The following is a 15,035-nucleotide window of genomic DNA, read 5'->3' as shown; positions in this document are numbered from 1 at the left end:
GAGCCACACCGGTTAGGGCAGGGTTACTATTTTTTGAAACTCCATTTTGATAGTCAGTGATAGATTCTATCATCGACAAGCATGCTTTTGAAATTCCTTCTACAAAGGAGTACCTGGAAATGTTTACATATGATAATAGTCAAGAGGACTAGAGAGCTGAAATGCATCTCCTGGCCTCTTACTAACTTCCTGTCTCCTTGGGCAGTCCACCGCCCTGGGCCTCTCTGCACAAATGTCATAACGGCAGCTGGAATCATTGACCGTAAACATCTCTGCCCATATACAAACCTGTATAAATGTACTCGTATGCTTACCATGGATTTGAAATTGGAAAAGAAACCTTAACTGCCAGTTTAATGTCATAAGAGGGTTGAAGAAGGAAGACCTGAGAGAAAGACATCTATGCTTATCCTTATATATATGAGAACTAGAAATTTTATCAATAAATATTAATTTTTAAAAGCATATTTTATTCCTGCCTGCAAATAATTGAAATCTGATGGAATTTAAATAAACAGTTCATTGTATAATCTGTATATGGGGTCTGAAAAATTAGGATGATAAAGTAAAATTTGTTATCTACTCTTGTCACTAGGGATTGACTAAATCCCAGAACGGTAATTATTTTACTCCAAGAGTTTTATAATTTATGAAGAAATAACACAGAAATATATAAAAATCTCAGCCATTTCAAAATATAGTCCCATGTGAAAATGGTTCAAAGACTCAGAAAGAAGTTTCTCTAATTTTTAAAAAGAGAAACAGAGCTTTCCTTTTAAAAACAGTGGTGTAGCTAACTGTGATCTAAGGGACAGGCACAGGACTGCTGTAAAATCTTCCAACTTTTCTGCATGACTGAAAAATTTCACTGTAAAACATTGGGGGGACGACAAAAAGGGAGGCTGAAATCTATTTTAATATTTGTGGACCGAATGATCCTGTAATTCCCAGTGGGAAAACTTCAAAATTATTAACATTTTTTAATATAATGGGTAACAAACTGTACAACATTATATGATACCATTTTGGACTTGTAAAATATTCCCCAAATGAGGTCACACTATAACTCATTCTCTGCTAATCAACATGGTATAAGCTGAAAAATTCATATAGATAATGATTATACTGCTGAAAGGTGATCAGTTCTCTTAAGTATTTCACGTACTGATACCATTTCAGGGATAAATGTGCTGCTTTTCCTGTTCATTGTTAAACTCCTAAAACCTGGCAGACAAACAGTAGTGTCATCCGAAGACTGCTGAGTGAGAGCCCACTGAGGCGACATTTGTAACTCAGGGGCAGCATCCTCTGCTCACAGTGATCAGCTTTAACGTAGACACAGCGGGACGTCTCACAGCTGCACAGGAAGCCAGTGAAGTGCTGTTTAACTCCATCTCCTTCACCTGCTTCTCAGAAAGGGCAAAACGAAAGCCATCACCTGCAGAAGGAGCTCTAAGCCAATACATCTCAAAATACCTCCACCCTTCTTTACTGAACACACCCTGAGTGCACGGACACTGTGCTCGTGGTCCACCTCAGACTCCCAGCTCCCTGGTGAGAGATGCCCACCCACACCCACCTCCCAGGACACCGAGCTGCTTCACAGAATTCTAAAACCAATTCCCACGTCCACGGAAGGCAGCAGTCCACACGAGAATCTCCAACCCTCCCTCCGACTTCTACCAAATGAGTTCCGAGACGCCATCTCCTTATTCCCTCTACACGCAATCTTCAACGACTTCACAATAACCACCAAAAACTTCTAATCGCTCCGTTTGTAAGTGAAAGCACTCACAGTGTGCTCCTGACCCGCCTTTCTAAATGCCCACTGCTCAATATTTCCATCCTACCTTCCCTGCTGGTCAGGTGATGGTGTTACAAAAACACATGCCTCTCTCCATCTCTAATAGTTAACACTAACAGCAGATCAGGCATCAGATACTTTGCTAAACGACATGTGTACTTCACTTAACTCTGAACAGCGCTGAGGTAGAAATGACTCATCCTACAGCGCAAATGAGAAACAAAGACTTCGTGACATTAAATAGCTTGCCCAAGGTCACTGGTGTGCCACACAGTCGCTTCCTTTCAGTGACTGGTTATTGCAATGCTGCCCATTGAAGTGTACTTGAAACGCTATCTTCTTGGTGTGTGTGTGGGGGGAGGGGGAACAGGTCTGCCAGTCTTCATTCAGGATCTACTCTACAACTTGGGACACCCCCCGATTCCATCTTGTCCACATTCTGCACAGGCTCCGTCGTGTTCTCCTCTGTATCAGCTGTCTCATCCCCAGCCAGGATGACAAGCAGGGCCAGGAAGGTGTATTACATACTCTCCCCCCTGCAGGAGGGATCACACTGCCCTGCACTTAACAGTCATTCAATAAAATTTGTAGAATTGAATTGGAAAATGTAACTTATTTTAAAAATATTTTTATTTATTTCAGAGAGAGGAAGGGAAAAGGAGAGAGAGAAACAATAAGAGAGAAACGTCAATCAGCTGCCTCCTGCATGCCCCACACTGGGGATCGAACCTGCAACCCAGGCATGACAGAGAATGGAACCAGCAACCCCTGGAGCATGGGACGACGCTCCACCAACTGAGCCACACTAGCCGGGCTATAACTTATTTCTTATTTATTTGTGTGTTTTTAAAATATTTTTATTGACTTCAGAGAGGAAGGCAGAGGGAAAGACAGACAGAAACATCAATGATGAGAGAGAATCATTGATTGGCTACCTCTTGCACACCCCACACTGGGGATTGAACCTCAAACTCATCTTGGTTCTCTAACTTATTTTTTAAATAAACTTTTTATTTTGGAATTTTAGGTTTGCACAAAAGTTGCAAAGACAGTGAGTGCATAGCACTCCCATACACTCCTCACGCAGGTTCAGTTTCCCTTAATATTATCATCTTATTACTGTGGCACCTCTGTCAAAACTGGGATATCAACATCACATAGTCCTGTTCACTGATCCCAGACTTCATTCAGGTTCATCTCTATTTCCATTAACGTCCTCATCAGTTCCAGGATCTAATCAAGGATAACACGTGACATTTATGAACCCCATCTCCTCAGTCTCCTGGGGTCCGTGGCAGTTTCTCAGTCTTTCCTTGCGTTCCATGACCTTCATCATTTTGAGTACTGCTCAGGTTTTGGGTACGACATCCCTCAATTTGTGTTTAGCTGATGTTTTTCTCATATTTTGACAGGGGTTACGAGTTTATAGGAAGAATAACACAGAAGGGCAGTGTCTTCTCATCACATCACATCACATCAGGGCACATAAAGTCCACATGACATCACTGGAAATGTCAACCTTGACTACCCACGTTAGGCAGTGTTTACCATGCTTCTCCACAGTATAGTTATTGCTGGAAAATATTTACTTTTTCATATATATTCCCTCTTTCCTAACTCATTTAAAACAGACTCCTTATACTAGAGTCAATATTTTTAAATGATTAACGTGATACATTCTCATTAAAGCACCAACTATTGAGGCATAATATTTGTTAGTATTTTTGGTTTTCAGTGTGGTTGTAAAAAAACAAAAATAGCTTTAAAATCATTGTGCACATGTTCACTAAGCTACATTAATTTTAGGTCAAGGAAGAACCAAGATGGTGCTGTAAACATGGTGCTTGCTGCTTCCCACAACCACCTCAAAATTACAACTAAAATATCGAAAAACCATCATTCAGAAACACCTGAAATCTGGCTTAACGGAAGTCCTACAACTAGAGAATAAAAAAAGAAACCACATTGAAACTGGTAGGAGGAGTAGAGACACAAAATAGGCTGGTCTGACATCCACGTGTGGAGTGTTTTTAATTGTGAGGGACATCTTGGCTACGGAGATGCCCCCCTGAGGAGCGAGAGGTCTGTCACAACCAGATCCCTAGACCAGGGTTCCAGAGCCAGGAAGAAAAGTCACCATAATTTAGGGCTGTAAAAACCAGCGAGGATTGTTGCTGAGTGACACAGAGGGTACTGAAGTCCCAGGCAGTTCCTCTTCGAGCAAGCATGTCACACTTGCAGCCCACAACGAATGATTTTGCGGCCCAGCCAATATAACGGTATGTAAGAAACGTTTTAATAAAAATTCTGTAACTTAATTTTTACAATATCCTGTTATACATAATCCTATCTAATAAAGAGGGAATATGTAAATTGACTGTCATGCTGTCACAAAGATGGTGGCACCCATAGCCACAAGATGGTGGTGCCCAGTCCCCTCAGCCCTGCTGGAGTCCCCCAGTCCTTTCAGCCCCACTGGGGCGGGGCAGGAGGGAGGGTAGTGGTAGGCACACGGTGCAGCCGGACCCACCCTAAGCCCCCCAGCCACCTAGAGCCGGCCCAAGGCGCAGGCAAGCCTCGGATGTTACCTGGCCAGCCGAAGCCCGAGGCTCAGGCAAGCCTTGGAAGTCAGCTGCCCAGCCACCCAGGGCCACCCGAGGCTCAGGTAACCAGAGCCGGCCGAGGCTTGTGCTGCCGGCAGTAGCAGCAGCAGAGGTGTGATGGGGGCATTGCCTTCCCCTGATCGCCAGGTCTCCCAGACTGTGAGAGGGGGCAGGCCGGGCTGAGGAACACCCCCACTCCAGTGCATGAATTTTTATGCACCAGGCCTCTAGTTATTAATAATGAACTACAACGTTTGCTAATGACTGGTTACTGTAATCGTGTTGTATTCATTTCCCTTACATGCCTTACATTTCTCTCCACTAATTTGCTCTCCAGCAAATATTTTAGCAGTTGATTGCCATGTCATTAGTCTTGGACTGACTTGTTTGGTGTGCGCAACAGGAAATATTTTGCTTTTGGAGAACAAGAAAAATTGGTTTATTTGCATTATGCTTATTAATTTGTGCAGTTATTCAGTGTCTGGTAAGTTCAAGAAAAAATATTAATTTTTATTAAAATATTCTATTATTTATGTTAACAATGACTCATTTATTTCAGCCCTTTGTATTCAGCATGTCTCTATCGAAATAAACCTACGTTTCTATGAAAATTGAAGGTTTTGGTTTGTTTGCGGCCACATAAGCTTACACCTTGTTTAGTGGGCCCGTGTTAGCCTTTGAGTTTGTCATGCTTGTCTTAGAGGGCCATGCACGGACTTACTCAGACTCACTCCCTCTGCGCTCCAGCGATGGAGCAGCAGCTTGCAAGGATCCATGGACATATGAGGAGAAACTAAATTGTCTGATGTCAGGCAAGAACTTGGGGGGCAGCTTTCTACCAGAAAAAAGTGCAGGGACCTCCCCTCCACAGAGCGGACAGCAGGCGCCATATCTGAGTCTCCATCAACCTGGCCCACACTGTTTGCCCTGCCCTGGTGATTCCCTGACCCCACCCCACCCAATCTGCAGCCCGCCAAGGTGTTTGCAGTGTCTTTTCCACATGAATGGCCTGTTCTGGTGCAGGCCTCAGACTTTCCTAAAATACATCAAACAAGCAGCAGCTGGCCTCAGTGTGCCCCATCCCTCTCGGTCATTGGCCCAGGCCTGGCACTAGCAGCAGCTTGCCAAAGTTCACAGCTTGGCCTCTCCTAGGCACCTCCAAGCCCAACACAAGTAGCAGCCATCTGCAGATTCTCTCTCATCACTGATGTTTCTATCTCTCCCTTCCTCTCTAAAATCAATAAAAATATATTTTAAAAAATATCTATTTTCCAGCCTTGATATTCTGTTCCTCTGAAATGTATAATGGTTCAAACACACACGCACACACAAGATTAGCCTGCCTTGCTCCGTAATTATAAAGCTATACTGGAGCAGCATGACATCACAAAAAGCTTACTGCTCTTTAAAAGCTTGGAAGGAGCTGCAACAAAAGGACAGCAGCATCAATTCCTTCTTTCCTTTCACTCCTTCCTCAATTCCCTACGGCATGGCTGTAGCATTAAATTCCATAAAGGACTACAGAGGTTCTCGGTGTGCTGCAGTCCTGGGGTCCTCCAGGCCCCTGTGGAGCGGGTGTGTGTGTGTGTGTGTGTGTGTGAAAATTGTTTCCATAGCAACACTAAGACAGCATGTGATTGGTCTTTTCCACTGTGTTGACATTTACATTGATTGCATAAAGCAATGGTGGTGAGACTGCTGGTGCCCCAACATGAATCAAGACAGTAGCACTAAACTACATACGTGGTCACTGTATTCTTCACCGGGACTTGCAATCAAATCAAATCGTTAGCTGCATGCAATGTCCGTGATGAAGCAGGAAAGGTCACTAATTTTGTTAAATCTTGATGCTCAGGACGTTTTTCATATTCTGCATGGCAAACTGAGAAGTTCACACAGAGCACTTCTGTTGCAATGTCTTCAGAAAGAGCACTTTTGCAATGTTTAAACCGTTAGTTGAAGTAGCCTCTTCTTTTTTCATAAAACATTTTTTAAATCATTTAATCATTTTAAGTATACAATTCAGTAGCATTAAGTATATTCACAATGTTGTGTAACTATCACCATTAACCATTTCCAGAATTTTTCATCATCCCAAACAGGATTAGCAGTAACTACGTACTCTCTCTATGCCCAGCTAATCTTGCCCTGTTTTGTGCTTTCTGTCTCTATGAATTAGCCTATTCTAAATACCTGACATAAGTGAACTAATACAATAGTTTGTCCTTTTGTGTGTTTTTTGTTGTTGTTTTAATATATTATATTGATTTTTTACAGAGAGAAAGGGAGAGGGATAGAGAGTTAGAAACATCAATGAGAGAGAAACATCGAGCCTCCTGCACACCCCCCACTGGGGATGTGCCCGCAACCAAGGTACATGCCCTTGACCGGAATCGAACCCGGGACCCTTCAGTCCACAGGCCGACGCTCTATCCACTGAGCCAAACCGGTTTCGGCAATAGTTTGTCCTTTTGTATCTGGCTTATTTCACTTAGCATAACGTTTTTAAGGCTCATCCATGTGGCAGCATGCATCAGAATTTCTTTCCTCATTACAGCTGGGAAAGATTGCTTTGTATGTACAGACCACATTCCTCTATCGAGGGACACCCGAGTGGTGTCCACCTTGTGGCTATTGTGAATAATGCTGCTAGGAACAGGTGTGTACAAATACCTGTTCAAGCCTCTGCTTTCAATTATTTTGGTAAACATCTAGAATAGTTAGAGCAGATGGTAATGCTATTTTCAGCGTTGTGAGGAGCCGCCCATCGCTGTACACAGTGGCCGCACCACTTCACATCGCGGCCAGCAGTGCACGCGTTCCAGTGTCTCCACAGCTTTGTCCACACTTATCAGTCTCCCTTTTGGGCAATACCACCCGAATGGGTGTGAAGTGCTATCTTATGGTTTTGATGTGCATTTCTCTAACGACTAATGCTACTCAGCCTCTTTTCATGAACTTATTGGCTAATTGTGTAACTTCTTTGAAAAAATATCTATTCACGTTTTGGGGATGAGTGAGCCAGACATTTGGGTTATTACGAAGAGTAACTGCAAGGCTTTCTGGACCATGTCTAAGGCGGCCTTTACCAAGAAGACATTCCTGTTGGAGAGGGAATGAACTTCGGAGAAATTCTCTAACTGAAGCATGAGCTTAGGAGTTTATCTGTTTTTTTGTGGCTTTTTTGTGATGGTGTTTTGTTCTGGACACCTCATTCCTTGCAACTCCGGGATTTTTGGTGTCAACATTAAGTGGACCACACAACACATCTGCCTCTTGACATATTTTGTTTGGTTTTGTTACATCTTACATTATGAGGAATTATTTTTGTACAAATTGTTTAAAAGTTATTTATGCAAGGTTTGAATGCATACCAGTGTTTTTATTGTTTTCTGATTGCCAACTTTCCTGGTTTCCTAAAGGTAGGAGAGAACTTACCCTGGACTTCATCAACCCAAATAATCCATCTATACATGTGCCCAGACCTGGTAGGGCAGGCTGAGCCTTCCGGTTAAAAGCATGCTTACCTGGAAGCGGAGAGCCTGCTGTGGCCGTTAAGAAATTACATAAGCATGCTGTGCGTAGATGTAAAGTATAGTGGACGTAAGACACCTTGCCAAGGTTCCCCTGTATAGAATTCAACCTTTTCTCCAAAATTTTAAAATGGAACTTCAACCTTTGCACTCAGGAGGGTTTGCTCCGGCATGAGCTCCTGGACTCTACATAGATCTAATTTATACGGTGAGTCAAGAAGTAGAGTGAATGACCCAACGTAGCCTTTCTTTTCCTCTTCTTTCTCCTTTGAAGTGTGAGCAGAGTTCTCGTTTCAGGTTTATAACATGGCTATTTCCCAGTTGTAAAGATATGCATTCATAAGAAAAAAAATATCTATTCATATCTTTTGCTCATTTTTTTCATTAGACTGTTCTTTTGTTGTTGAATTGTAGATCTATTCTGGATCTTAATCCCTTATCAAATATGTGATTTACAAATATTCCTGCCCAATTTTTGGGTTGTGTTTTCACTCTTGTTAATGTCCTTTGATGAATAAAGTTTTTTAAAAATTGAATTTATTGGGGTGACATTAGTTAATAAAATTATACAGGTTTCAGGTATACAATTCTGAAATACATCATCTGTATATTGTGTTGTATGTTTACCACCCAAGTCAAGTCTCCTTCCATCACCATTTATCCCAACTTTCCCTTCTTCTACCACCCCCTAACCCCCAATGCATGAAGTTTTAAATTTTGATGAAGTCCAATTGATCTGATTTTTTTCCTTTGTCTGTGATTTGGTGTCATCATCAAAAAAAATCATTGCCCAATCTGAGATCGTGGAGATATTTCACCAGTTTTCTTCTAAGCATTTTATATTTTAGCTCTTAAATTTAGATCTTTGATTTTGAGTTAATTTTTATATATGCTGTGCGTCGTGTCCAACTTCATTCTTTTGCATGTAGATATCCAGTTTTCCCAGCACCATATGTTGAAAAGACTGTCTTTTCCTTTGAGTGGACTTGGAATTCTTGTTGAAAATTAACTGACCATACGTGTGAGGGTTTACTTCTGGGCTCTCTCTACGTGTCTGTCCTCACGCCAGCACCACACCGTCTTGATTGCTGTGGCTTTGTAGTAGAGCTTTGAAATGAAGAAATGTGAGTCCTCCAACTTTGTTCTTTTTTAAGACTGTTTTGGCTATTCAAGGTTCCTTGAGATTCTTTATGAATTTAGGATCAGCATGTCAATTTCTGCAAAAAGGGCAATTGGGATTCTGATAGGAATTGTGGTGGGCCCGTAGATCAATTTGGAGTACTGCCATTTTTTAAATTTATATTTACTGTTGAAAATATTACAGATGTCCCCTTTTTCCCCACTGACCCCTCCACCCCGCACCTGCCCCCCCAAGGACTTACCACACTACTGTGTGTGTCCATGGGTCATGCATACAGGCATACAAGTTCTTGGGCTAGTCTCTTCCAGCCCTTCTCTCCCCTCTTCCCTCTGCGACTCCGCACTCTGTTCCATGCCTCTCTGTCTCTGGATCTGTTTTGCTCATCACATTCCTCATATGAGTGAGATCATGTGATACTTGTCTTTCTCTGACTTGCTTATTTCACTTAGCATAATACTCTCCACGTCGCTCCATGCTGTCTCAAAGGGTAAGAGATCCTTCTTTTTCACATCTGTATAGTACTTCATTGTGTAAATATACCACATCTTTTTTATCCACTCATCTGCTGATGGACACGTGGGCTGTTTCAAGATCTTAGCTGTTGTAAATTGCGCTGCTATGAACACAGGGGTGCATACTGCCGCCCTAATACTAAGTCTTTCACTTTATGACCATGGGATGTCTTTCCATTTATTTAGGTCTTCTACTTCTTTCAGCAGCATTTTGTAGTTTTCAGTGTAGAAGTGTTAAATTTATTCCTAACTAGTTTATTCTTTCTGATGATATTGTAAATGGGATTGTTTTCTTAATTTCATTTTTGGACAGTTTATTGCTGATGTATAGAATACAATTGATTTTACATATTGATCTTGTATCCTGTACTTTGCAGAACTCATTTACTGGTTCTAGTCGAGTTTTTTTAGTGGATTCCTTAGGATTTTCTATAAACAAGATCATTTCATGTGCAAATAGAGATATAGTTTTCCTTCTTCCTTTCCTTTGTGCTTAACTGCTCTGGCTAGAACCTCATCTGTCGGAATAGAAGCTATGTTGAATAGCAGTGGTGAGAGCAGACATCCTCGTCTTGCTCCTGAGGTCGGAGGAAGCTTGCAGCCTGTGGCGTGAGTGGAACACCATTTACTTAAAGGGATAACTAACAAAGTACGGCGGCTCAGATGGGGTATTTGGCACACAGTTTTTCCACAATGAATGAAATGACCTGTCACTTTAAGGAAAACAACGGATAGTTTGTGTTGCCAGTGATACACTCGAGCTTTCAAGTAAAAATTAGAATTTTGGAAATCTTCCATCCACTATGAGCTTAACAGCTTCCCAATAAAACTTTTCTAATGAGATTTAATTAATTAATGTGATTGTACAATGATGTGTCAACACTTAAAAAACCTACATAACCTAGTAATATTTTCCAAGTGACTAATGCCTGATATTACAAAATCATACACGAGTAAAAGACTAATTCCAAGTGCAAGACCATGGATTTTAATGTAATAAAGTACAAAATATTCTTTGAGGTGGTCTAAAAGGTTTGCAAAAATGTAAAAATCTTTTAAAAAATATTTCCAAAATAAATTCCCATAAAAATGTTTCCATGTTAAAATGTAATGGGCTTATCACTGTTATTTTAAAATGTTGTTTAAATGTTATTTTAACTATTTAAATTTCTTGGTTTTAATACTGAATATGGTTACTATTGAGATATACCAGTATAACCCAAATATACAAAGCTCTTTAATGTCCTCAGTGATTTTTAGAATGTAAAGGATTTAAAATTAAAAAAGTTTGAGAAAAAAATTACATTAATAATCAGAAGCTCTGGACACTGGATCTACAGCTTTAAGAGACAAACAGTACTGTAGGCGCTAGCACGCAGCCTACCCCAGTGATGTTTCTGAGAAGCCCGAAGGCGTGACTGCGTGTGTCCCAGGCAACCAGTGACTCGGACTGACCGCGGTCTGCCAGCTCTGCCGCCCGAAGGCTGGAGCGGGCCGTGGGGCTCAGTGTGCGTGTTCACCTCCATCAACTTCACCGTCGCCACTTGGACCAAGATCTCTAGCCTCTGCACACGGGGCTTAGCACTGTGTGTGACTAAGTTCGCCGAGCTCAGCTGCTAACGGATCATGTTCTGTAATAAACAACGTTTTTCAGGATTGCCCTTGTGAATCCATGTGGTACCTAAAAATTATCGCATTTTTTCCTTCTTTTAAAAATAACTTGATTGATTACATATTCATTGTAGAAAATGTTGAAAATATAAACAGAAAGAAAATTAAAATTACCACTAATTCTAATACCTAGAAATAACTACTGTTGAGATTTTGGTATCATTTCTCTTCCTTCCTCTCTCTCTAAAAATCTATTTTTAAAAATCTTAAAGAGAAAAAAACGCCCTTTTAGAAAAAAACTCTCCTATGGCAGGCAGCCTGCTCTCTAGAGGAGAAAGTTTAGAGGTCAAAGAACAGCTCTTTACAATCCAATTCCAACCTGTCTTTCCAGCTTACCTCTCCCCCCAGTTCTAGCCAAACCAGACTGTGATGTCCTGAAACATGTTTCCATGGCACTGTGTTAGAGGCCTTTTCTTCACTCTTCCGCCTAGGAAAGTCCTCCCTTCCAAACCTAGCTCAGACAACACCTTCTGGGGTCACACTCCCTAACGCCACTAAGCAAAACCGTATTTCCACAGCATTTGTACACATCTCTACTAAAGCATTTATCATGTTGCACCAAATTAAATGCGTAACTCTTCTTTTCACCTAGAATTTAACCAGAACCTAGTTCAGTGTAGATGGCAATTAAATTTTTAAAGTTCTGGTACCTAATAAAGTAAAATTATATATATATATATATATATATATATATATATATATATATATATATATATATATATTAATATATTTTATTGATTTTTTACAGAGAGGAAGAGAGAGGGAGAGAGAGTTAGAAACATCGATGAGAGAGAAACATCGATCAGCTGCCTCCTGCACACTCCCTACTGGGGATGTGCCCGCAACCAAGGTACATGCCCTTGACCAGAATCGAACCTGGGACCTTTCAGTCCGCAGGCTGACGCTCTATCCACTGAGCCAAACCGGTTTCGGCTAAAATTATATTTTTAATAATTTTTTTTAAACTCAACAATACAAAACTAGTTAGCTAAGGTCCATATAGTCAAGGTTTTAACGTAAGTCATGAAATTAAAATAACCTTTTGCACTCGGATGTCGAGTGTGACTCGACACGGTTAGCATTAGAATAAAGGAATTAGAGAAAAAAGCAAGCGAGTGCCAAGGGTTAAAAGGAATAAAGTTCATTTTCATATAAACTAGAAGTTACAAATGTTCCTACACATTGAATTTAGTCACCCGACATCTTTTTAAATAAAGAAGAAAAAGACTAGTATCGGGGACCGAACCTGAGTGATTTGTGGTAGTAAAGATAATGGGAATAATGATGTGCATCAAATGTTAAGTGAGAGACAGAATCTAAAACAACAGCATCAAAGGGCACTGGGATATCAGGTAGTAAACTACTGCTTAATGCCCTCAGAATGTACTGCCCCCTAATTCAGGTCACTGCTCAAGAGTAGTTTATTCCCTAAAAAGAACTAGTGGAACCTACACTTTTTACTTGTTTTAGATGAGTTAATCTTTACTTTCAATTGAATAAAACCAAATACAACTATATCCACATACACTGAGAGGCCAGATTATTATGATCTCTGAATGCATAATAATCTGGCCACTCAGTGTATATCCTATATAATAAAAGGCTAATATGCAAATTGTCCCCTCGACCAGGAGTTGGACCAGCAGGCAGGACGGCCAACCATCCATGTCCCCTCCCGCTGGCCAGGCTGGCTGGACCCCACCCATGCACGAATTCATGCACCAGGCCTCTAATATATAATATATATATATACACTCAGCCCAGCCTGCACCATCTCCAATCTGGGACCCCTCGAGGGATGTCCGACTGGATGTCCAGTAGAATCGGGCCTAAACGGGCAGTCGGACATCTCTCTCACTATCCAGGACTGCTGGCTCCCAACTGCTCACCTGCCTGCCTTCCTGATTGCCCCTAACCGCTTCTGCCTGCCAGCCTGATCACCCCCTAACCACTCCCCTGCCAGCCTGATTGATGCCTAACTGCTCCCCTGCCAGCCCAATTGCCCCTAACTGCCCTCCCCTACCAGCCTGGTAACCCCCCTACTGCCCTCCCCTGCCGGCCTGATCCCCCCCAACTGCCCTCCCCTGCAGGACTGGTCCCCCTCAACTGCCCTCCCCTGCCGACCCGGTCACACCTAACTGCCCTCCCCTGCCAGCCTCATCTCCCCCAACTGCTCTCCCCTGTAGGCCTGGGTCCGCCCCAACTGCCCCCGCCCCCCGCTGTCCTGATCACCCACAACTGACCCCCCACTGACGGCCTGCTCACCCCCAACTGGCCCCCCTGCTGATATGCTTACCCCCAATAGCCCCTGCCATCCCATCCTGGCCTGATCACCCCCCGGCGACCCAAGGTCCCAGCCCCTCCTTTTATTCTTTTTCTTTTTTTTTTTCAGCGCCTCCTTGAGCGGAGGCCAGGGCTGGCTGGAAGCAAGTATCTAGGATTTATTTATCTTCTATAATTGAAACTTTGTAATCTTGAGCAGAGGCCAGGACCAACCAGGGCAGGAAGCTTGGATTCCCCCATTGCTGGGGCAACCCAAGCCTCCTTGCTTGCTCCAGCTCCATGGCCGCCGCCATCTTGGTTGGGTTAATTTGCATACTCACTCCTGATTGGCTGGTGGGCATGGCTTGTGGGTGTAGCAGAACGATGGTTAATTTGCACATTTCTCTTTTATTAGTGTAGATATCCTATCTAATAATAGACAAATATGCAAATTGACCACACCTCCGACACACCCACAAGCCATGCCCACCATCCAATCAGAGCGAGTATGCAAATTAACCCAAACCAAGATGGCTACAGCCACAGATAGCAAGGTTTCCTAGGTAACAGAGGAAGCCAAGTTTTCTGCCTGCCCTTGCCAGGCCTAAGCCTCCACTCAAGCTACAAAGTTTCAATTATAGAAGGTAAACAAATTCAAACAAATGGCGGCAGAATGGAGCTTGAGAGAGCAGGCCAGGGTTGCCACCGGCAACAGGGGAAGCAAAGCTTTCCACACACCCTGGCTGGGCCCACCCGCTTAAGGCAACAAAGTTTCAATTATAACCCCAACACAAATGGCTGCCGGCCTCGGAGGGAGCCCCAGGCTTGGCTCCGCTCCAGGCTACAAAGTTTCAATTGTAGAAGGAAAATAAATTCCAGACACCAGGGCCTCCGCTTGGGTTGCCAGGGGGCGTGGCCGGCCTGCAAACCACCACAGGCCCCTCGCTCAGGCTGCCCCACACCCCAAGGGAACCCCCACCTGATCCAGGACGCCCTTCAGGGCAAACCAGCTGGCCCCGACCCCTGTACCAGGCCTCTATCCTATCTAATAAAAGAGTACTATGCAGATTGATCATCACTGCAACACACAATATAGCTGCCCCCATGTGGTCAAAGATCCTGCCCCCATGTGGACACAAGATGGCTACCACAAGATGGCCAGCAGGAGAGGGCAGTTGGGAGGCACCCGGCCTGCAAGGGAGGGCAGTTGAGAGTGACCAAGCCTGCAAGGGAGGGCAGTTGGAGGTGATCAACCCTGCAGGAGAGGGCAGTTAGGGGTGACCAGGCCGGCAGAGGAGGGAAGTTGGGGGCAAACAGGCTGGCAGCAGAGTGGTTAAGGGGTGATCAGGCTGGCAGCAGAGTGGTTAAGGGGTGATCAGGCTGGCAGGCAGAAGCGGTTAGGGGCAATCAGGAAGGCAGGCAGGCAAGCAGTTGGGAGCCAGCAGTCCTGGATTGTGAGAGGGATGTCCGACTGCCCGTTGAGGGATCCGACTGCCCACCGGGATCGGG

The 15,035-nt window shown here is 43.2% G+C and overlaps 1 protein-coding gene across 1 annotated transcript in view; it reads right to left on the bottom strand.

Moving 5' to 3' along the window:
* The window catches only part of CBL (Cbl proto-oncogene), a 106,899-nt gene that overhangs the window by 59,035 nt on the left and 32,829 nt on the right, over nt 1-15,035 (bottom strand). The window lies entirely within an intron of this gene.

Source organism: Cnephaeus nilssonii (genome assembly GCF_951640355.1).
Source record: "Cnephaeus nilssonii genome assembly, chromosome: 13".
Lineage (NCBI taxonomy): Eukaryota > Metazoa > Chordata > Mammalia > Chiroptera > Vespertilionidae > Cnephaeus > Cnephaeus nilssonii.
Note: the sequence above shows the minus strand (reverse complement) of the source record. Positions and strands in the feature narration are given on the sequence as shown.